Source organism: Hordeum vulgare, chromosome 2H (genome assembly GCF_904849725.1).
Source record: "Hordeum vulgare subsp. vulgare chromosome 2H, MorexV3_pseudomolecules_assembly, whole genome shotgun sequence".
In the NCBI taxonomy this organism is placed as follows: domain Eukaryota; kingdom Viridiplantae; phylum Streptophyta; class Magnoliopsida; order Poales; family Poaceae; genus Hordeum; species Hordeum vulgare.
In genome coordinates this window covers 15024517-15047655 of record NC_058519.1, presented here as the reverse complement: position 1 = coordinate 15047655, position 23139 = coordinate 15024517, and the positions used below count along the sequence as shown (strand labels likewise).

The 23139-nt window shown below is 45.6% G+C and overlaps 1 pseudogene; it reads right to left on the bottom strand.

Moving 5' to 3' along the window:
• Window positions 1–1294: 1294 nt before the first annotated feature.
• Window positions 1295–18882, bottom strand: LOC123429201 (annotated as a pseudogene).
• Between the last annotated feature and the right edge of the window lie 4257 nt (window positions 18883–23139).

Genomic DNA, 23139 nt, shown 5'->3' with positions numbered 1-23139 from the left:
GCATATTGCTATCCAATGGAACCTAGAGAAGATCACTATATGCAATTTTCATAACCTTGGATCAAAGAAAGCCTCAAAACTTACCTCACACATTGTAAGATCAAGACATGGTGTTTGAAACATAGCTGGATGACGGCAACACCTTGTTGATTGGCCGTGTACTCCAGATCAAGCCCCAAAAAAGCCCCATGCTCCTCTGCGGCGTCAAGCCACGCCTGCAACTGTCTAAGATAATGCGGCACCTTCGTGCTGTCGTTCGTATACATGACACCGAGTTGGGTCGTGCCATGTGCGAGCACCTTTCTGGTTCGAGTTGGCATGGTGGAAGAAGAATGGAAGAAGAGAGGGGAAGCAGAGAGGAAGAAGAGAGGAGAGCGCTAGAGGAGAAGAACAGAGAATGGCAAGAGACTCTGCTTCGGTTGTGCTTTTCGTTGCTACGCGGGAGGCGAACCGTTTGGACCTTTAGTCCCGGGTTGACCAACAAACCGGGACTAAGTGGGTGATATGAAGGGTCGCCACCCCGGTTTGAGCCATCAACCGGGACTAAAGAGGGATACGACGGTTGTATGAACGGTGACCACCACCACCTAGTCCCGGTTTGAGTCACCAACCGGGACTAAAGGGGGATACGAACGGTTGCCGGCTCATTGGTCCCGGTTCGTGTCTGGAACCGGGACCAAAAGGGTGAGACGAACCGGAGCCAATGGCCCACGATGCTCGGCCGGCGCCCTGGCCTCACGAACCGGGACCAATGGCACTATAGATCCCAGTTCGTGTGTGAACCAGGACTAATGAGATTTCAGTCCCTCGACCAAAGCCCTGTTTTCTACTAGTGTCATCAACTTCAGTCAATGGTTGCTGACCATACCATATTCATTTCCTGAAATCCTCCATTATTTTGTCAAGTTCATCCAGCTAGCCCCACCTGAATAACCTCATACAGTAAATTAGTTTTAGAAGTCCCAAAACGTCCGCAGCTCGGTCGCTCGGGGATCGCCATCCAGAACGTAGGTAAATCATGACTCGATCTGTTTACTGAACTAGCGGATTAGCGGTTCCAAAGGACAGACAGTCGATCTGTTTTCTGAACGAAATTAACATGATAACTTCACCTATCGATGAATCCATCGTATTTCTGACTAAATCCCACTTACAATCAGAATCAATAACTCTACGGTCCACGAGAAGGTTAACTGGAACTTTCCAAGCCATAATAACAAATGATAAATAAAATTCCACCAGGAGAAGGCAAGGTTATAAAGTCTTTAAGCTGTAAAATTACCATGTTCCACGGACAACACTAGCCAAAAGATAGAGGTTCCAAACAATCACTCGAAAGTCTAAAACAAAGAGGTTCCCTCGCAAGTCTTGACAGTACTCCATCAAGGAGCTAATACTATTAGGAATGAAATTTACAGAACAGAGCATCTAGGGGCGCCGGAAGGAAAGGAACGCACAAAAACTAATCCATGTCAGTGTGTTGCCATCAGTAGGATACCTCGGCTCGAGGGAGAGTGTAGACCCAAGTTCCAGCACACACGTTGTCTACTATTGGTTCTAGCAGCACCTCCAGCCTCCAGGGATTCTGCCTACAGCTGCATGGCGTTTCGTCAGCAAAGATGGGGCGATTTCTTGTGATCACACGTGCGGCGTCGTATATGTCATAAAACAACGAAGAAACGAATGCCAACCATGTTTTAGAAATGTACCTGCCAGCAAGATACTTAGGCAGCTTCTGTCCTCAGGTTGATCTTCCGTGGGTTGAAGGCTTGAAGCAGCTTCCGTGGGTTGATCTTCCGTGGGTTGAGCTTCCGTGGGTTGATCTTCAGTGGGTTGATCTTCCCTGTTGACTCTTGGATGATTTGGGTGCTCTCTGGCCACAGCCATGACTGTGTCCACCAGCGATTGAACAATTGAGCCGAAGAACTCAACTTCTCTTAGTTTCAGAAGGTTTTCAATGCCTGAAATGCCTCGGCTGGGAACATTAACAATCGACAATGTGAGCCTCTCAAGATTACTTGCGCCTCCGCAAAAGCTGATCTCCTCGGAGATATTTGACGGATTATCCAGGACTAGTTGCTTCAGCCGGGGAAATCGACCCTGTTCAAAGCATAATCGAGTTTCTGTGGATTGTATTCCTGATGCATATATCTTGAATGAAAGAAGATTGGGAAGCTGCCCTAGGACCCCTATCAACTCAGCGATGAAGTAGGTCTCTCGAAGTGACACACTGGCCAAGTTACTGAGAGATGAAAACCAGTCTGGCAGCAAACTTACCCGTCCGCACAAGTGTAGGCTGTGAAGAAAGAGAGGTGGGGATGTTAGGTTTGCTAAAAAATCTAGTGGGCCTGCTGAAACATCTCGTGGCTGGCCTTCGTCAATGTCTCGTGGTGGTCGTCTTAATCGCTGAAATGACAGGTACCGAAGGGAGCTGCTCAGCTTATCCAAGGACTTAACAAAGGGTTCCCAGCTCCTTGTATCCCTATCCTCGTCTTCCTCATGGCTGACCACGTAAAGCCTGGTTAACTGAGACAAGTCCCCCAGCTCATCCATTGAACGGAAGCTTTTGTTGATATCTATGGTAGAAATCCTCTGCAGGGCACACATATTCCGTAATCCACGAGGTAGCTTCACTCCAGTGAGGAGATGCTTAACACTTCGTGTCCTTGTATAGTACTGATAACTGCCTGTCAATAGGTGCTTCAGATTCTGGAGCTTTGTGATGCCTCTGGGAAATTCAGTCACAGATGTTTCCCTTACATCCAGTGTCACCAATTCTTTCAGTTTCCCTACTGCATTTGGAACTTTGGATATGGTAGTATTTCTAAGACTTAGGTAGATCAGCAGAGACAGTTTGCAAATGTCCTTACAATCTTCATTTCTTAACCATGAACATCCTTCCAGGTCTACAACCCTCAAGAGGGTCAAGCGTGAAAAAGTGATGGCTGCTGGTTTTGTAGTGCTGCCAATAATTGTCAAAGAACGGGTATGGGTCAAGTATTGACTGGTAAAACCTCTGTTCTCCCTGGTGCCACCGGGATGGATGGAGAGCCGTCGAATCTTGTCATGGCCAGCTCTAATGTTGTCTTCAGAAGTAGAACTCCCTAGGAACGAGATGAAGTTTTCGTGGAATGATTTGGAGGTTATAACTTCCAGCATAATGTCATGAACTTTGCAGCTCTTGACCTCGCCGGTATCTGAAAGCACTCCAGGGATGACCAGGCTTCTACCAATGAACTCGTCGAAATAATTCTGACCAATTTGTTCCAAACTCAGCCCACGCACCGCAGCGATGAAGCCCTCGGCTGCCCAGCGCCTAATCAAAGGACCTCTTTTGATCTCATAATCCTCGGGTACAAGAAGCATGCTTTCAAATTGTATGGCAGATCATTGTAGCTAAGGGTAAGTATCCGGCCCACTGCCTCTAAAGTGGAGTTTGTCTCTAGTTCAGCACCCAGCCTATCACATACCTTTTGCCAATATGCGGGTGTCTTGTTTTTCCTCTGCGCAAGCATACGACCTATGCTCACTATCACTAGAGGCAACCCTTTGCACTTTTCTAATATATCTGTGGAGACTTTCCGCAACTTCCACGGACATTGGCCGGACCCAAACAATGTCTTGAAGAATAGCAGCTTTGAATCTTCCGTATTCAAGGGCTTCATCTCATACATATGGTCATTGGAAGAGGTGGAACAATTTCTTGCAACATGCTGACTACGTGTAGTAACTATGATTCTGCTTTTTCTACCATTCTCAGGAAAAAACATATTCAGGTCCTCCCATGCTGCTGGCATCCACACATCATCAAGAACGACTAAGTACCTAAAAACAAAACAAAAAAATAGTAAGCTAACAAAACCATGGGGTACAACCTCCTTCTCGAAAAAGGAAAAAGTAACTAATATCATAAACCCTTATTGCACTCTGTTTTGCTATTTTCTTACAAACAATGAAGTGCACTGGCAGCTCTATTAGTGCAAATCAACACGGGAGAACAAGTAGGATCGATCTACGCCACCACATAACCAAGAAGTGCTTTGGCACTGTCACCTCTCTCCTGCTCTGCCTCTCGCTGGCGGTGCATGCCACGGCCGCGACCAGGGCCGTGCCTACTGGGGGGTGCAGCTGCCATAGCACTTTTCTTCGTCCGTAAACCCGGTTCAATGATCTACTAGCCGTCGCCTCACAAAAAGCTAGGGTTGATCTGCCTTCCGTCGGTCCGCCTCGTCTCCGATGGCCTTAGGATCATGGGGGCTGAGTGGATCCCGGTCCTTCCGGTGGGAGGGCTCTGTTTTTAGTTCTTTCCTCGAGTTTTTAGGGTTTGTGTTTTGCTCATCAAGGCGAGACGGCGGCGGCTCTCTAAAGATGGAATAAAGGTATCCCCGCCTAGTCCCCGTTTAGGTGGTGCGCCTAGCATTGATGGTGGGCGTGTGGAGGTGAGTCTCCGGCGGATCTGTCGTTGGTGGATTTGCTCGGATCTGGTCATCGTTCGTCTATGTTCGTGTGTCTTCAGGTTGAATCCTTCTGATCTACGCTATATTCTTCATCGATGGTGGTTGTTGTTCTCGTATGTTGGTCTTATGGGGCCAGGGCCGGCCCTGAGGGGGGGCAGGGGGCGACCGCCCCGGCCCCCCAGAAACGAGGGGCCCCGAGAGGCCCAAATGCTGACGGCTATAGCACTCGTTTGTTCCTCGTCCTGTACGTGTTTCCTAACCTTCCCTCTCGAAAAAGTACGTGTTCCCTAGTTAGATATGACTTATCCAAAAAAAAGTACGTCCTGGAAATTAGCCTGTAACTCTTCCACGATCGTACGTACGTGAGGACGTGATATGTTCCGCTATTCCTCAATATCCGTTATTCCTTGACCAGAAAAACCGGGCAGTATGTTCCTTTTTCTCTTCGTTGCATTTTCTTCCTCCTAGATCGACGCAGCCGGCGACAACGGTGGGTAGCGTCCATGCTGGGTCAAAGTGGATGTGGCCATGGTGGGCGGATGGATGGCACTGACGCATGTTTGGAAGTTGCGACGCGGCGAACTACACCGATTCTGATTTCTAATTTGTAGGCATTGCATGCACACACACACACATCGCCGAGAATTTCCGGTCACAAGCCACGTCTAGCTACATCTCATCATCGGCGAGCGCCAGATCAGGTGATCAGCGATGCCGATCCGACTTATCCCAGTAATATCGTATTGCCATTTTCTGTTTCCTACCCCATATAGTGTTATATATTGCTAATTAAGTAATTTGTCTCCCATATATCCTGCACAAATTGCAGCGTTCATTCTTTGATGCAATTTATTTTTAATTTTAGCATTGGGTGTGTCATCATGTCGACTAGAATATATCGGTTTTGATAAAAGGAAATGAAAAGGAAACACCGTGTGGTTGAATTGATCAAATCAAAGGGGAGAGCTATTGATCCATCATAAGTGAGAGTATTGTTAGAATACTTTTAAAGGTAACAAATATGCACAAATAATTTGATACGAATGTTTATTTCCAATGCATTTATGTGATCACTGGCAACATTGTTATATTCATATGCATACATATGTATAGTGCTATATTAAGGGCCCCAAATTTTAGGCTTGCCCTGGCCCCCAAAAACTCAGGACCGGCCCTGTATGGGGCCTTAGAAGGATGACTTTCCGACTATCTATTACAACATGTTTTGCCTGGCTCCAGCAAGGGAGGAGCGATGACAGCGGTGCGCCTTCGGCTCGCTTCAGTACTTATAGTCAGCGCTAGGTTGTTTACGGATGTATTTTTTATTATTTCTAGTGTTTGTTGTACTATCAAGATTGAAAATGATTAGATCAAAAAATTCCTACAAAAAACACTAATTGATTGCTAAAATATCATAAAAGTTTTTTTTACTACATTTCAAATCAAAATTCCACTATGAATAGTATCAGTAGAGTATTTGTGCCCAGATTTGTGATATATCAATATTCTTGGCATGGATTCACTCTTAACCGGCATACACGTTCCTATAATACAATCCGTGAATACACTCCTATAGAATGGAAATTGACATATTAACGGGAAGGAAAATGCAAACCAACCTGTGATTGAATGGTTAGAGGGACTGTGGTATCCTCGGTCCCTCAGTGTTTAAATCCTAATGTTTGCATTTATTTTTAGATTTATTTTTGGATTTCCTGCGATGCGCATTCAGTGGGAGGAGACGTTTCCGTCGATGACGAGGTGCCTACGATGACTTCGTAAATTTCAAGATGATATGCCAGCTCAGTCTCTCGGGGGTGCTCATAGGGGTAGGATGTGCGTGTGTGAGTTCATAGAAATGAGTGTATATGAGTGTTTGCGCCTATACTATGTTAAAAACAAATGAGGAAGAAAAATAACGTACATGCCCCATATGTGAAACGTTGCATATATGGAGAGTAAGATATATACATCTAAAAAAAGACCCCGATCCAATCTCCTCCCTCACTTCGTCCTGATATGATCTAGGGCTTGGGCTACCGTCGCCCCTCTCCTTGCTGCCGGCGGAGCGCCACGCGGCAAAGCCCTGCTGCCTTCCTTCCTTCGCCATGGCTCCGAGACGTGATCGTGATGGAGATCCGTGCCGGTATCCTGCTTCAATGTGTGTGTCATCCGATGTCCGTGGCGCAACGATGAGGATTCTTCCGCCAGCGGTGGCTCATCCAGACGAGGATCGTTCCTGGCGGTGACTCCGCTGCGGCTGAGGTAACGGGAGGTTTCCCATCAGCATGGATGTCCTTATGGGGCATGCTGGATCAGGGGCGGAGATAGGGGGGCGAGCAGGGTTCGTTCGCATCCCCCAAGCGATCTGCTATGTTCGTAGTAGTACCAATGGACATAGTTAACTGTTAATTAATACTATGTACTTAAGGCCCAGGCCCATACATACTTTGCGCTGTGAACACCCAGCCCAAAAATAGCTCATTTATGGTCTCGTGAAAGCCTAAAAACCTGCGTAACCTGCTAACCTATCAATTGGTTCCGCCACTGCGCCTATGCTTGCCGCCACGGCAGCCGCGAGCAGATCAAACCGCTTTTGGTCCCTGATCTATACTGCCGTGGTACTATCCAGCCTCTCCTGATTTAATCTTGCTGACCTGCTGGGCATTGGACTCCGCCGATGATCCTAGTTAAGCAAGCATTCTAACCGCTTTTGATCCTTGAGCACGCCAATCTACACGTAACTGCTATACATACAAGTCTTACTGCATGGCTATGCATCGCCAAACAAAGTACTCACTCCGTCACAGTTTAGAAGGCATGCACGTGTATCTAGATCGTTAATTTGACTTATATAAAATATATTATTTAACATAAAATTATATCATTAGAAAATAGAACATCTAAAGTCTCTAATGATTTTTTTTTGTTATATATGCCTCTCGTTAAGTTGGATAAATTGACGACCTAGGTATATGTGTCGAACTTGTAAACTGAGACGGAGGGAGTACTAATTTTTATTATTGGAGCATTACATACAAGGTATACTTAATTAGTATGCCATTATGTATAATTTTCAAACTATTTGATAGTTTTTCCCATAGTTTTGTTTGATCTAATTGGCAACAATAGAGGAAAAATTATTCTAATAAAAATGCAAGTTTTTGACACGACATCCAAATGATTTTATTTCGGTGGTATTTTAAAATTTTAGACCATGCTTTGTTCAGACTGGCTGAATGCACGGCATGCTATATATGTATGTGAGCCAAAGCGGCAACATGTTGTCTTGGACATGCACTCCCTCAACAGTGGGGCCGATCGCCTCATGGAAATTGAGCCGCACCATAAGGTTTAGTGTCGCACGTCCCCACGTTACAATTCCTGATTATTTCTTACGATATGACCACTTTATTCTTCGCCCCCTCATACTCAAATCCTGGCTCCGCCCCGCTGGATGACGGCGGAGGAGGATGTGGTGGACCAGCCGGTGATGGAGGTGAGTTTGCTAGCAAAAGCTTGGTCCAGCCTCTGTCGGAACCATCGACAGTAGCACAGGTGGGCGTCGTTATATCGTTGGGGTGTCGTGTGGAGATTCGTGTTCCCTCTGTGCCCCAGGGGAAACACCACATTCCGATTTCGGATCGAATGAGGGTTAGGCTCCCACGTCGTCACTCTCATGGGTGTATCATCATTGGGGTTGTATATCAGCTGGAGGGGCAAGTGTTTGGCTTCGATGGCTGGACACATGCTTCTCGTGTGGTGACCAAGGTGGAGCGGTGAACCATCAGCAGTAACAACGACAACGAGTCTTGGTGGCAGGGTGGAGTGTGGTCTCGGTGGTGGATATCATTTGATGGGCGAGCGTAGAAGGCCGACTTTGTCTCGCATCATGGTGGCATCAATAGCAGAAGGGTCTGGCAAGGTAATACATTGATTCCTAAAGATGAGGTGGCGAAAGATGGCAACAACAAATTCGATAGCATGTGCATGCCGTGCATGCTCAGTCTGCTAGACCCGTTGGTGTTCTTAGCTAGTTAGCGGGCGGCTTGATGAAACCACCTGTTCATTGTGTGCGTTGACGCGAGGTTAGGAAACATCATCAATCTTGTTGGTCGGGCAATAGTTTTCGACGGGAAGGTGACTTTGGGTTGACTTAACTATTTATTTTGTAAGACCTTATTTAATAAGGCAACAAAGATGGCTATGCGCATCGCTGGATGCAGAGCCGGGCGCGCGCGGGGGGGGGGGGGGGGGGGGTATCCTCCTTATTGAACAAACAACTAAAAAATACAAACTTCTTTGGACACACAAAAGCTTTGTAGTCCTCACCCCAATGCCGCTTCCGCAAGCGATTGGGAGGTAACCTTGGCTGCTAGCGGATCCTCCCCCTCTCCCCCTCCTCGTCGTGCCTTGTGTTGAGGGGCGGCGGGGTGTTCTCTCCCCCGCACTCGTCAGGAGTAGGGAACCTCCTTCGAGCGGCGGCTCAGCACTGGTGACTGGCGGAAGCGCCTCTTGCCTCCTGATGAGTGACATTTTTACATTCATTTCTCCCTTTTTTAAATAGATATATTTGACTTAAACAAAGATATTTGCTTTGATATTGCTACTAATGACCAATGAATGATAATGATTTCACAAATCATCTCTTTAATATTTTTCCATGGGAAATGGGCTAAAAAGGGAAGAATCACGTGGAGGAATGGAAAGGAATGAAAGTGGAGGAAGAAAGAATCCATGGGAAGTGTCTATGCGGAGACAGAGCAAAAGATGATGTTTAATACGGGCACGAGCGCCTCGTTTGGCATGGATCCTGAGGTAGCTAGTCTACTTGAACAACTTTTATAAAGGGGACACCATCGAAATATCAATAGAACAGCTTCGAACACAGCCAAAACCCCTTCATCATCATTATCCACAAACCCTAGCCATCTCCACCACCATAGTGTTCTTGCATCTACTTCATACTTGTAACCATGCATCGCACGAGGAATCCATTGTAAACCATATTGCAATCAATTAATCTCCACATGTGTTCTTTAATGTTTTCCTCTTGCGATCTCATCCTCATGTGTGAGTAGTTTGATGATAGGGTATGGGTTGAGACATGAACCTTGCAACAAAGGTATTTGTTGAGGGGATCAATGGAAGTCCTTGACATAGTATCCCGTATGTGGGAATAAAATTTCTTCATGAAGTGTCTCTTGTCTTATGCGCGATATCTTCATCCCTGCACATGCCCAAGATCATGGTGATCGAGTTCCGGTGAGGCTAGGAGCAAGGGGATAGTGAAGTTTTATACCAGCCATCGGTGACAGTAAGGTTTAGTAGGGTAACATGGATCATATCCTTGTGGATTCCTGAGGTGTAGTCATTAAACACCCAATGTTTTTGTCTGATTTGATTATCTTAATTACCGAGGCAACCCCGCGAGACAGATAGGGCCTTCGGTAGGACAACTGATTCTAGATACAAGACTCGTGTTGGTCAAGATGTTATTAATTTGGACACATCCCCCACTCTGGTATGAAACAAGCACATCTTGAGGGGTGACTTACCAAGCACAAATTAATATCCTATTTGATCCCAACAAAAATACATGACTGTAAGCATTAAGACCTCATACTCGTACCTCCTTTTATTATAATTGTTTAAATCACTATTTGCATGTTGATCTGGTCAACAACTAGATTTGACACTTTGACTAAAGCTTGCTAGAGACCATTGCTTCAAGGTAACATTCCTCTCATGGGTTCGATACCCAGGGTCACCTCTAGGGAAATAGGTGCATGATACCCTTTTATGTTCCAACACTGGATTAATAAAAAGGAGATACCACCTCCTAGTGTGTGCGTCTTTAGGTGGCTTGGATGGAAACAGTGCGTGTGGGGAGTGTGGTGGCGGTGGGAGATATTAGGCGCTACATGTCCCTGTGGCGAGGACTGGGTGGGTGGGAGGGGCGATGGTTAGCGTCCCTTGGGCATCGAACACGACTGGTATTGACGGTAGATTCCAGTTGCCCTTCTCGGCGACGTGGAGGGGGGAGGGTTAGGGGCCGATCTGTGAGTGGTGGTGTGGCTCTAGCTGGCGGTGGTGGTGTTGGTGTGGGGAGCCGATGGGGGAGGGGGGGTTGGCGCTAGCACGCCAACTTGGTAGATGGAGTTTCCAAATGCCATGCGCGGTCCCGTTTTGATCGGTCAACTCCCACCTCGACCAGATGCGTTTGTTGGAAGTGGGCTGGCGACGCGGACTGGTTGCCGGAGAAGAGTTTGGCATGGTCCTCTTGTCCCGTGTTAGTTACTCCTCGTGCGAGATACAACACGTTATCACCTTGGAGTCGAGCTTCTCAGCTCTAGCTCTTCACCAGTCAAGCCAAGATGGGAGCTTGTGGTTTAGTTGGGCACATTGTAGTGCCAATGAAGGCATGTAGATGCGGTGGAAGCGTCAATATTGTGCCAAAGGTAGAAATGGTGCCTCAGACTGCTTGACCGCTTGTATGTGCTCTCGAAGTTCTTTATAAAGACCCCCTACCCATATCTCCAATTTTAGATATTGTCAGTTGGCAGGTCACTGAGGCAAGCCCTAGCTAACCCCTCCAACATCAATGCAAGGTGTCACGTAGCCACATGTTTGTCCCCAACACAATTCTGGATGGCGCCAAAGTAATCATCCAATCAGGTCCCCCGTTTACAGTTGCCATCATACTTCTCGACTCCCAAAGAAATCCAGAATTCCTTAGGGATCAGAGCGGTACGGATTTTTTGAATGAAGCACATGAGCCCCAAAGAACCAGGAACAGATGGAACATCTATTCATGCCTCGCGATGACGTTCCCATGCTTGGTCCACCCAATTCTACACTTGGACATATACTTCTTCCAAAGGACGATTACCCCACTAAGGCCTTGTTTGGTACTAGGGTTTTTGAGGGGATTGTTGGGCTAATCCACACAGGGATTGGGTGAAACCCCAACCTTCACCAAATCCCTTCAAATGCCCATTTATCCCCAATACACTAGGTAGAGTTAGTGTATTGAGTATTTAGAAAAATGCACTAGAGTTTGGAGACTTATGTAGAAATGTGGGAATGAAACATGTCAAATATAATAGAACCAAATTAAACGGTGTTTTGGGATACATGTGGATTTAGTGGTTGACCAAGATAGTCCCATCAATGCCCTAAAATACACTAGTACCAAACATGGCCTAAGTCCTTGTTTGGTACTAGGGTTTTTGAGGGGATTGGTGGGGATAATCCCCACAAAGATTGGGTAGTGAAACCCGAACCTTCCTCAATCCCTTCAAATCCCCATTTATCCCCAATACACTAGGTAGGGCTAGTGTATTGAATATTGAGAAAATGCACTAGAGTTTGAAGATTTATGGGGAAAAATGGGAATGAAACATGTCAAATACACTAGAACCAAATGGTGTTTTGGGACACATAGGGATTTAGGGATTTGACTGGGTTAGTCCCACCAATTCCCTAAAATACGCTAGTATCAAACATGGCTTAAAGGAAGAATCACCTCCAACCCGCCTCCTCGATGAGGTGAGTCATCACGCTCCCAGGGAGCCAGATTCCCGCGTCATAGTACATCATCATGCTGTTGAGCAGAAAATTCATCACATCATGGCTAGTCATCTTAGCGATGAAGCGAATTGTCACATCGTCGGGGAGAATCATCCTAGCTACAAGTGAGTTGTCAGCCCACCACCCAGCATACGGGCTGGGCTGCAATAATCTGACTATGTCCACACTCCGAGTGAAGCAATATGGATGACTCCTGGTAGAGACGTATGCTAGCTGGTAATAGACCGAGAAACTATGTTGTTCTTGTCCATGGCTACCTTTAGGAGGGTAGTCATACGGCCGGCGAATTTCATCTAGCGCATTGTCTTTCGGTGGCCATAAGGTATCTTCAACCTCGTGGTCGCTGCTACTTTCTGTCAAGGAGAATGAAAATAATGAAAATCACCTGCGCTAGCGGTTACCAATAAGGTGTGAATGTCACGGTAAAGCTTGATCAATGATGGAGATGGTGGTCTCCGTGGTTGGCCCTTGTCGGATCCGTCATGCTCTCGAGTCTTAGAAAAATCCTGAATTGGATCCAAAATTGACGGGTTAATGTGAGCTTATCCATGCGGTTAGGCACTCTTCAACTAGGCCGCCACCCCATGTTGTGTTATTCCCCGACAACTATCCACTTCAACTGGGCCGCCACCCCATGTTGTGTTATTGGACCTTAGCACCTATGGGCATAGACTCTTGATTGGGCCTTATCTCACCGTGAGCCTACACGGTGGGAATATCCTCGTCACCATACAACCTACCTTTATAGGGGGTAGGATACCAAGACACCCCTTGGTACACCACTTCTCAACTTTTACCTAATCATCTAAGACATCAACATAACACGCCACGTGAGTGATGCCCCGTTTCCCCGACCCAATGGCCTAGCAGATGGTGTTGGACTGGTCATAATGTGAAGTAAGTTATACGAGCGTCATGCATATGACATTAGTTTATGTAACTATCTTCACTGTGCAAAGTATTATAGTAGTAGTAGCATGTAGATGACTTCATTGATTAGCGTGTAAAATCATTTTCTCTTGTTGACCTTTATGTGATGATAACATAATACTATACAATGGTGCTAATATGCCTCGTTGCCTTTGCGTGCGTATGCATGTTACCACCATGTACCGTGCTCCCACTATAAGTAGTCTTAGCAATGTTTGGCATTGGGAACCAAATCGAACCCATTAGAGGCACACATTCTTCTCTACACACTCAACCAGAAGAGGTGGGAGATAGTGGGAATCTTTCTCTCCCATGACCATTTGAACAAACACGACCTATGCCCCTACATCCAATCACTAGAGTGCGGACAAGAAGGAGGCGCCAAACAAATCATGTCTCGAGGAAAAACCCGAGACCCACTAGCCACATGCACTCACACTCATCCTCATAGGCCACACGTCTCTCGGGCACATCTAAGCCAAGGACCCCGATGTCGTGTCCTCAATGGGCCACAAGTCGGGGCCCGAGCGCCTAGAATTTCGAGCATCAAAGTCTAAGACCTTGCTTCAGAACGATGTTTCCACCGCTGGGTCACCGGATGGAAGCGACCCACTCGGGTGTCCCAGGCGCCATTCATATCTCTAGTCGGGTGCCTACGTGTGACAAATAACCACTGAGTTGTGGTGTCTCCTTTTTATCTTTCCTTTGCCACTAGCAAGACAAGGGGCTCGCTAAGTCAACCCTAGCGGTCCGAGTTAGCCACTAAGGTCCATGGCCCAGCCTAGCACCAGAACTACTTGAGAGACAAGGTCACGACAAATGACCGGCGCGTGACATGATCTGGTTTGACCCACAGTTGGGATCCCACGTGTCCAACCCAGGCCAAGTAACCCTAGCTCAATCAGGTCTAGAAAGCAAACTAAGGCCCTCTCAAAAGGAATCCAAGATATTCTAGAACCACATAACACTAGGGTTTATCCTACCCCACTTGTTTATCGGCCACCCCAATGGCCAGGAACTCGTCACCCAAGAAACCACTCTGATGTGATCCTCTTGATCGCTGGCAAGCACTCGTGTAATATAACCACCATAGGAGGAGTAGGATGTTACATCTTCCGGGAGGGCCCAGACCTAGGTAGTATTGCTTGTCTTTATGCACTACCATTACTATCCTCCACTAACATCACTACCGGAATAAACCTTTGTCCCGACGGCCTAATCTATGCCGACGACCCCCGTCGGCACAGACAGAGCTATGCCGACGGCTGACAAGAAACCGTCGAGGTAGAAAGGCCGTCGACATAGGTCGAGCTATGCCGACAGTCCCCGTCGGTACAGAAAGCCCGTCAGCATAGGTTGAGCTATGCCTACGGTCAGTGCCGGTATAGAGCAGCCGTCGGCATACGCGTGGGCTTGGAGGTTCGGTAGTAGACGACGGGTTGTCGTCGTTAAATCTATGTTGACGGGACTGACGGCGGCCGTCGGCATGGCCACGCCTCGTGTCGGCATCTGGTAGCTCCCTGGGGCGACAACTATGCCGACGACCACCGTTGGCATAGCCATGCAACGTGTCAGCATTTGGGTGAAATGTGACGACGGTGCCGTCAGCCGCCGTCATACATAACAGTTTGCCGACGATGTATCCATGCCGACGGCTGTATGAAAACTGACGGCAAAGGTCCATATGCCGACGACGTTTCCATGTCGATGGCCGCAGCCAGATACACGACGTGCGCGTTGATGATGGCTCTATGTCGACGGCCCCCATCAGCATAGGCGTATGCCGACGTCTTTCGTCCCTACGCCGACGGGGGCCGGCCCTCGGTGTAAGCGTCCAGTCGGGTAGTGCATCTACCTTCGAAGAAATCTTCGATCACTAACGGTACTGCCGTCCTTAGCATACCAACAGCTAGACTGAAGTACATTACTTCTAGGGTAGAGAAGGGTGCAAAAAGGAATCAATTTTGAAACAATAATCAAAGAGGGTGAACCTGATTGAAAAACGAATAAAGAAGTTCCAAATTGTAGTAACATCTTGCTTTATCTTGGTCAAACAGTAAATTTTAGGGTGTGTGTGTTAGATTAATTTTGAGAGATGCTAGTTTTGAATAAAAACCTTTGTGTGCGTCGCGTGGCTTAGTTACTTTGGAAGTCAGCCACAACATGTATGTGTAAAGGTAGAGTTAATTGGTAGTGCGTACGTCTATAGGTGTCCAGCAGGTTGAGTAATATTAGGGCACGGCCAACCCTTTACGCTGGACCACTGCCCCGCAGCACCACGTCGGAGGCAAGCTGCCATGGAGGGGAGAGCTTGCAGAGTCAAGGTGCATCTTGCACAGGAGGCAGCAGCTTCAGGGTGAGAAGGTGTGGTCCATGGGGGGAGAAGAAAGAATAAACTTCATGTGAGATGAGAACAAAAGGTAGGAAGAGAGAACAAAATAGCTCACGTCACAAGGCTATGGACATAGATTGAATACAAAACTGAATGGTAGCTTCATTTTGTGTGTGCTGATGTGGATATCATGGGGCAGCACGAGGTGCTGCCTACATAGTACTCCCTCCGTTTCAAAATATAAGACATTTTAGAGATTTCACTAGAAGACTACATACGAAGCAAAATGAGTGAATTTATACTTAAAATATGTCTATGTACATCCGTATGTAGTTTATAGTACAATCTCTAAAAGGTCTTATATTTAGGAACAGAGGAAGTACATGCCATTAGTTCGGTTCAAGTTTAGGCAAGGTTTAGTGTTAGAGTCCGTGTAGGCCGTGTAGGACTAGGCATCGGTATCGAGTCATGGTGTTTGTGGCTCACCTGAGTAGCTTGGTTGTACCGTGAAAAAGAAGACAAAACTAATAAGAAAAATAAAGAGAATACACCTATATCCCGCCTGTCCATCAAGCCATTTTGCATGCCTTTTCTGAGAATCAACGTCTCTAGATTTTAGAAAGAATTTTGCTTTTGCAGAAAACCCTTGTTATTTCCGTTAATCAATCTGGGGTTCAGTCTTTTTGGCAGATTTTCGCTTTTATAGAAAACCCCGCCGTTTCTGTTAAACAACCCTGGACCAGTTTGAGGCAGATTTTTGGTTTTCAATATATCCGTACCTTTTGAACCCAACTTCCAATTTAACATCTTATATATGAATTTTGCTTAGAAAAATGTGTAGAATTTGAAGTATACCTTAAGAATTACAGGCCAAGGCAAAGGTAGATAATCTGGTTCCACCTCTTCACAATAGAACCATAAGAAAGATTTCTATAACTGACCGTTATGATAACTGGCATAACAAGAAGTATAGAACCTTCCGTTTACAAGGAGGGACTTGTGATTGGTTTTCTACGGGGAAGGGGGATACCAAGCCGAGCAACTTCCCCTAGTAAACACTGATGTTATTTTACCTATTAACTATTTTTAAAATATGGTTAAACTAAAACAATCTATATTAAAAATGTTATTTAGGGTGCAATCTTGATCAATAGCACATGGTACGTTTTTTTCATACCGCTGACGATCCGGATTAGTAATGAAGGCCTAAGAAAAATTAGATTGGAGAGAAAAGAAACCATCTATAACCACATTTTCATGCCTCATCAAAACCTCACGGATAAAAGCAGATTGCACACTTATGTCGAGTGAGAGACGCCTTAGAATTGATCATATTCAAATGGGTTATGATCATAAGAGCACCGTGGCCACCAACGGCGAGGGTGATAAGGAGAATAAGCGGAAACACAAATGGGATGTCATGTGTTGAAATAAAGGGCGTAGACCTATTGGGGTCTTATGTCATGCTTATGGGTTACGGGTATGTGGTATTTTTTTCTTGCGTTGCAATGAACAAGCTTTTTTGCTAGGAAATAGAAAGAAAGGGGCACGGCAAGGGCTCTTGACTATAAATGTTTTTGTTTGTGTGCGTGTTCATTGATTTTTGATGTGGCCAATTCGTGGACGAATTCCAATATTATCTTGTGGATATGACATACACATCTACTACCTCCGTCACGGTTTAGAAGACACAGTTAAATTTACGTGCATTTTCACAATAGACAAAGTTTAAGGCGCATTGCAATTATTCCTAACTTCTAATTAGTACTCTGTTGCACTACTTTTATATGCATGTGTAGTGTGAATGCTATTTTTTAACTCATTTCACAGCCAATCAATAACCACCTAGGTTGTAGAGAATTTACATGCACGCCTTCTAAACCGTGACGGGTGGAGTAGTTGATGTCATCATCATTTTTTGTAAAGATGCAAGTACTCCCTCCGTCACGGTTTAGAAGACACAGTTAAACTTACGTGCATCTCCAAAATAGACAAGGTTTAAGGCGTGAAAGCAATTGCTCTCATTAATTAGTACTAGTACTATTCATGCATGCGTCCTCCTAATTTGCTGCTTACGCATTAGTATTAGTATTTTCTTAGTTGATTAGGCGCATTAACATCTACACCTACTACATCCCATAACCAATCGATGACTACCTTGGTCCTAGAGATTTTCCAAACGTGCCTTCTAAACAGTGATAGAGGGAGTATACAAAGATTAAAGCATATGCAAGTATAGAAAGCATGAATTTTTGCTATCAACATGTAGTATCCTATCGCTCGCATTTGCAGCAAACAGTTAAATAGTCAATTCAACATATTATATTCTTACCTCTTATTGCTCAACTGTGTTATGTACTCTGTGAGGAGTCTGCTTATGCCCCAGTTATTGATTCCTTGGAGGGGATGGTTATTCACAGGGGTTTGCGCCGGCACAACCACAAGCTGCTTCAGCACGGATTTCAGAAGTGACCGGCGATCGTAGGTCTGGGATACAGGGACGAAAGCGCGGCACTGAATGGCGGACAGCTCCGGGCTGTTGTAGACGGCGGTTGCGAGGGTGGTCTTGCCGAGGCCACCGAATCCGACGATGGACACCACCCGGCGAGATTGAGCGCCGCCTTCCAGCAGGCGGACCACATCCTTGGTCGCACCGTCCATCCCGACGAGGCCCGAGTCGTCTGCCCCGCCGCCGGTTGGAAGCCAGCGTTGCAGATTGTAGCTGAGAGAATCGAGCGATTTGCTCGAGCTGCGAGGATCAGCTCCTGTCGCGTCTTCTAGCCTGTACCTGATCCTCCGGTCGCTCACGCCCTTGGCACGAGACTGAAGCCTCGTGATCTCGGCGGCCAGTTTGCCGCGCAGACCCATCGTTCGCAGGAGGCTGATTATCCTGCGAAGGTAGCTCACAAGTCCTCGATCGTCTCCGGGATGCTCGCCGAGATGACGGCAGAATTTGTCCACGCAGTCCTCCGCGTCGAACGCCACCTCCCTCACTTGTTTCATCCAGATCCTCGTCTGCAAATAAGCACGCGCGGCAGGCCATTAAACTCCGGAATTCATTAGGAGAGGTCCAGGATTTGTCATTCAAATAGTCGGACCATATTACCTGCTGGCTGTGGTCGTCTCGTTCGGCCAGGTCGCGGAGGCAGCCGGTCATGCTCTCCAGTTCGTCCTTGAGCTCCTGGATCTCCCCACGTACGCCGCTGAGGAGCGCGTACTTGGTGGCAAGCACGTTGCCGAGCTTCCCTAATAGGATCCGCACGGCGCCCTGGGAGGCGCTCACCAGCGCGGTCTCCATCACCCAACGATTTGCCGGGCTCACTTGTAAGTTCTAACTGGATATATATTTAGGTGCATGCCGTCGGCGATCCAGTTTCAAAGTAAAGTCCTGGACTGGACTCCGGACAACGGAAAAAGATAAATGATTCTTCGCAGTTATGGAGTACTCTACCTGTTTGGATTGCCAAGAGATAAACTGCTGTTGTTAGCTGGCTCACTTAGCTTTTGAGGTCTTTCCGTCTATGATCCGTACGTGGCTTCTCGCCGTGCCGGAGTCAACCAGCCGAATGGAGGTCGCTGCACCACGGATCAAAGGCTGACATCTCAACGACCAAGACAACAACTCGCCCGAACCAGCAAGGCACAAGCACAAACTTTAAGGATAAACCAGGGCCGGGAAGAGAAACCATACCTTTGTTGAGAAAAACCAGAATTACTAGCTGGAGCAAGTCCTCAAACCGCTCACTTCTGAGGTATTTATGAGAGAGCAGATGGACGGAGGAAGTCCAAGTACTAATACATTCTCTACAAGAAGAGTTCAATACCAATATATCTTTTGCTAAAAAAAAGAATTCAAAATATTGTTTGAAATATTTTGAGTGGTATTTGACGGTATCAATGGTATTTGCGAATCCGGTACCACAGGGAAAAATATCTTGGTTGGGTCGCTAAAACCTTGGTAGAGGCTCCTGCTATTCGCCTTGTGAAAAGTCTTCTTCCCTATTCAACTACTCCATCCATAAGTCTCATTAGAATTTGTCAATTGCCTTTTACAAGTTGAGATATAGTATATGTTAGGTATGTGGTACATGCAACTTGTCAGATGTTAACTATAAAGGTCATATCAGCATTCCAAAGGTTAACAATTGTCTAAGTTGATCTCTTACCGCGTCAAGGCTAAATACAAGTCATGGTATTTATATTCTTTGTATCCGGAGTGGTTAGTTGCAAGCGCATTTCGTAGTTGCTAGCTCATTTACAACGTATGCTTTACCATGTTAGGTAAGACCCGTAACTGGTTGTGTATTTTTAAAATAATTATAGAGAACAATGTATTACACACATACAATATGCCGCTTAGAGGTCTTATTTTTCATGCCATTGAAAAACACAATAATTTTTAAAACAAATGAAATAATGCTACCAGGGCAGCTGCCCCTTCCAGTGGATACCTCCTCCCCTTTTTGTATCTTCTCGTATGTGTTGTTGGTTGTTTTCTGTAGTCTTTACTTGCTTTGAGTCTGACACCATCTAAGCATACTAGTAAAATGACCGTACGTTGCCACGGGCGATGATAAATGTATAAATCATGGATCTATCCTTCATTTTGCCGATTATATAAAAAACAGATTCTAAAAAGATAAATGATTGCACAATTATTTGCTATCACTAGTTCGTTTTCCTCGGTAACACATGAAGTTGCAAGTTAAACACAAATAACTCCCCATGATGGAGGTGACCTGCACAAAATAAATCTGTCATAATTGAAAAACTATACAATCGTCTAATTATTCAGGTGAAAATAGACTACAATGGGCATGGCCGCATGGGTGACGATAAACTTGCAATCAGTCGTGTTGTTGTGCTTGATTGGGAGCGCTCGAGCCAAGGGTGTCCTTGAATGACCAACCCCGTAACTAATAGTATGTACTTAAATAACAACCTCAGTATGATGGAGATATTCGAGGAGATTATCATTTTTCTTTGGCAACCAAATATGTCTATGATAATCGATGCTTCTTATACATTCCTTGTGTCTGCTGTTTTATAAAGTAAATCAGATTTTTCTTTGCTGGGATTTTAGGATTTTGTTGAATTTGCTTCCATTTAGTGGAACAATGTTGGGACGTGATTGTTTTTCATGTTTTGTGCCTATTTTTCGAGGATGTAATCAGGCATAAAATCTTTTTTCTCGGGGTTGTTTTGTAAGGCAGCCTAATTACTGTTATGATTCTCTTGAGTTTGTTACCATTTAGCGCTACACGGACAGGCGACGGGGATGCGAACGAAATGAACGATGTAGGAAATACACCATCCCACTGCAGACTCCGCCTTCAGGTGTAGAGATTGTCATTTTTCTCCGGCAACAAACTACCTCTATGATAATCGGTGCTTCTTGTACATACCTTGTGTTTGATATTTTAGTCTGTAAATCAGACTGTTTATTGTCCTTTTTCTTTTTGTGGCATTGTTAGGATTTTGTTGAGTATGTTTCCATTTAGTGCCAGAAGTTGGACGTAATTGTTTTCCATTTCTTGTGCCTGCTTCTCTACGTATAATAAGGCCCAAATATTGTTTCTTGGAGCTGTTTGTAAGGGAGGCTAATTAGGGTCAGGATTCTTTCTAATTTCTTTCCATTTGGCCCTACACAGATGGATGAAGGGGAGGCGAACGAAACAAACAACGTGCGAAACACATCATCGCAACCGAAGACTCCTCCTTCAGGTGTAGAATTTGTCATTTTTCTTTGGCAGCCAATGACCTCTATGATAATGGGTGCTTCTTGTCCATTCCTTGTGTCTGATATTTTAGATTGTAAACCAGGCTGATTATTGTCTTTTTTCTTTTTTCGGGGTTGTTAGGATTTTGTTGAGTTTGTATTCATTTAGTGCCAAAAGTTGGACGTAATTGTTTTCCATATCTTGTGCCTGCTTCTCTAGGTATAATAAGGCCCAAATATTGTTTCTCGGAGCTGTTTGTGTGGGAGGCTAATTATTGTCACGATTCTTTTTAATTCCTTTCCACTTAGCGCTATATGAACGAACAAAGCGAACGACGTACAAAACGTATCATCGCAACAACAGACTCTTTCTTTAAGAGTAGAGATTGACATAGTGCGATTTACTCTGGTCCAACTAGCTGGTGTACATGCTAAGGATTTGGGTACCAGGAAAACGGAACAGGTACGGAGTGGTTTCTATGTTTCTCGCTGCCCCCAGCAAATAGGCCTCCCAAGTCAATATTTTTTTGGAAAGGCACAATGTAAAGCTAAAAGTGTAAATAATACAGGACCATCTCTCATCGAACATAATTCTTCAAGTCTTGTAATGGTTAAACTCATTCAGTACTCAACCATGCGTCCGAGGTTCACATTCCTGGTTTTGCTTTTTTTTTTCTATTTTCTCAACTTACGTCGATGAAATGTGCAAATTGTAAAGCACTGAAGTTAGCATGTCAGTGGTCAGGTCACAGGTTCGACCCCTAACCAGTTAAGTCGATGACGTGAGTGGTGCTTTATATCCTACCTTTTTTTGTTTCTTTTTGCGAGAAAACATCCCATCTATGCATCAATTGTCAAGGTAGTACAAAGAACATCAGAAGTAAGAAATACATATGCCCGTAGACTACCTAGCGATGACTACACGCACTGGAGCGAGCCAAAGACGCGTCGTCATGTTTGCCTCATCCATAGCCGAGCCGGGCAAACTGTCTTGTAGTAGACAATCAGAAAGTCGTCATGCTCAGTTCCCATAGGACCAGTGCACCAGAATAGCAACCGTCGTCGATGAAGAGAAGCGTAGATCGAAAAGATTCAACCTGTAGACACATGAACACGGACGAACAAAGACAAGTTTTACATGGATCCAATGAAGACAAACGCTGCCCGAATCTCACAAGATCCGCAGGAGAAAAACCTCCACACGTCCTTCGACTATGCTAGAAACACCACCGAAACAAAAACTAGACAGGGAGAGTTTTATTCCATATTCAGAGAGCCGCCTCAACTCGCCTCTGTGAGCAAGTCCCAAAACAAAAAAAAACATGAGAAAATGGTGGCATCCCGTCGACAAGGACTGTGATCACGAGAAACCTAGCCAGAGGGTCGTCTTTCTTTCACGAGAAACCCTCTTTTTGTTTTTTCCAGTCTTTTTTTAGCAGAGTACAATCGAAGTCGCTCACATACACGAGCGTACACTCATCCTTATGAGGGCACGCATGCACACCCTACCCCTTTGGGCACCTTAGAGGTACTTTGAGATTGATGAAGTCGCCATTGACGCATTCGTTGTTGACAGGAACGTCTCCTTCGAGAAAATGCAAGCACCAACGTCAAGTCTAGGACTTGAACTCTGGTGGACAGGGGATATCACACTTCTCCTAACCATCCAACCACGGGTTGATTTGCTTTTGTCCAGTCTGTTGTTGGGTATTTTGTTTGGTGTGAAATTCCTATGAATCTTTGGTCATCTTGACATAGTGTTTTTCTTCTCACGCCAGCTAGCTGATGTGCATGCCAAGGTTTTGGGTAACAGCGGAAAAACTTGATACCGAGTGGTACCCCGAAAATTCGTAGTTGAGGCATACTACATCCGGTCCATCCAGCACCGCTAGGGATCCGCACGCTCCCTGTATTACGGAGACTTGCCTCCGGAGACAGTGAAGGGAGTTCTATGCAGAATCTAGCTCATATTATCAGCAATACCATGGCTCATTTGCCTGATCTATCGACTACTACTCGATCGGTCCATGATGGCCGATCTTCCACATTTGTGGCAAGCTGGGAACAAGACATAGTCCAAGTAATTAGTAGATAAGTTGTATATTTGT